The sequence below is a fragment of the Saccostrea echinata genome, unplaced genomic scaffold, assembly GCF_033153115.1.
Source record: "Saccostrea echinata isolate AGI-Se365-2 ecotype Australia unplaced genomic scaffold, CSIRO_AGI_Sech_v1 ptg000033l, whole genome shotgun sequence".
Taxonomy (NCBI): Eukaryota; Metazoa; Mollusca; class Bivalvia; order Ostreida; family Ostreidae; genus Saccostrea; species Saccostrea echinata.
In genome coordinates, this window is record NW_026889782.1 from 18788407 (window position 1) to 18790320 (window position 1914).

At 29.9% G+C, this 1914-nt stretch overlaps 1 long non-coding RNA gene across 1 annotated transcript; it reads left to right on the forward strand.

The window, feature by feature from the left end:
* The first annotated feature begins 260 nt into the window (after positions 1-260).
* LOC133199027 (uncharacterized) lies at positions 261-1695 on the forward strand. The gene is made up of 3 exons (XR_009722723.1): positions 261-373; positions 815-879; positions 1484-1695. It is a non-coding gene; the product is annotated as an uncharacterized LOC133199027 (long non-coding RNA).
* The last annotated feature ends 219 nt before the right edge of the window (positions 1696-1914 follow it).

Sequence of the window (1914 nt, forward strand, 5' to 3'; positions counted from 1 at the left end):
ATATGTCAGAATAAATTACAGAAACGCAAAAGGATATAGAACGTTTACAAAAGAATTATTTATAAAATCACAAAAGAAAGTAGACATTTTTTTCTTAACACACATTTATTCTATTACCTTCGAGTAATATGGCGTACGATCTAACCGCGAACGATCACCGGAAGAAGTTTCGCATATAAACAAAGAAGAGATCGGACATCAAAAGATCGTTTTTCTTCAGCATGTTTGGATGATTAACTCAATTCCTACTTGTGTTACAGTTCAATAACATGTTTCTCTGTTAAATGTGCTCTGTTTGTCTGGATAATTCCACTTGAACCGTCAGCGGTGGACTATAACAGATCATAATCGCAGTTGTTTGGTGCAAGACCATGTAAGTATACTAAACACTGTAAATGTGTGCATGTTTATACATATCTCTCCCTTTAAGCAATGTTTTAATGACTTGAACTATTAAAAATTTACTATATTGTAATATACACAGAAATCGGATGTGGAAAAAAGAGGTTGTGTAGAAAGGGGAGGGGTAGGGGGTTAAATATTTACAAATACTTTGTCACATGATCAGATGTATTATACCTTTTTCAGTTTGTTATTGCTATATACTCATTTCCCTACTGTGGTTAAAAAATATTTTTTCTTATCTGATTGCAATTTAAAATAATTAAATGCAGAATCATCATGATCATTTCTTATGCTACTTTGTATAATAAGCCCACTCAGCACTTGCATGTACATTGTATGTATGACCTATTGTGAGTCAAACATAAAATGTGTAACATAAATTAATCATTTATTATCTTCTTCATTTCAGAGAATGGTACCCAATTTTGCCTGCCCTCATTAGTCATCACAATATAAAAGATTTTACATTTAGAAGTACATATGATTAGATTATTTATTTTGTGTTTATGCATGTTTCATTAAAATACATCAAAATCATTATCTAAGTTGGGATGAAGTGTCTGCAGATTTTATGAATAAGTGATTTTCTTCTTTTTAAAATGTTGAGAGTAAAACTGAAATTAATGTATAATTGTTCTGGTCATCATGGTCATGTTATATGTATTTTCATTTTTTTTAATATTCAAATTTCAAGCAAAAAATGAAAAGAAATTAATTAACAAGATATTAAATAGATTAATACAAGCAGAAAATAGAGAGAGAAAAAAACATCCAAACATATAATCATACTAGTTAGCAAGACGACGAGATGAAATGAATTATAATCTACAAGTAAATTATGTAAATTATGATTGTTTAATTAAGATATGAGTTATGACTATGAAGTTGCAATATAAGATTTGATTTTGCTTGATTTCTTTAAAATTAATGCATTACTCTGGGAGAGAAAAAGGTGAAATTCAGACAATTGTACATGAAATGAGAAAGATAATCACAATCAAATACAGTTTTAATGCATAATGTATATGACAAAATTTACAATCTACATGCACATAATGGTGTGTGTTTTTTGCTTCAGGACAATCCTGCAAATTTGCAACTGTACAAATTGCACTTCATCTCATCTGCTGCTGGAATAAATAATGAAAGATTTTCAAACCAGTGTCCAAGAGCCTCCTAGAGTCTGGAATGATGGTGTTCTTTATTAAGGAGATCAGTGTGTGATGTATTTGTTTTCTGTGCATTGATGACATTTGTGAAACTGTTCGGTTACTTTATGACCATCTCTCTGACAACTACTTTGACATTTGAAATTCAATTTTAGCGACGGACAAGCAGGCCAAATAATATGCATGTAAAACATACAATTGTAATAAGACATTGATAAACTTCAATTTAAACAAACTACATGTACATGTATCTTTGAGCTTGGCATTGAAATACATGTATACTTTACATGGACACTTTTAATGAATTTGTCTCATGATAATGGAACATTCAATTGTTATA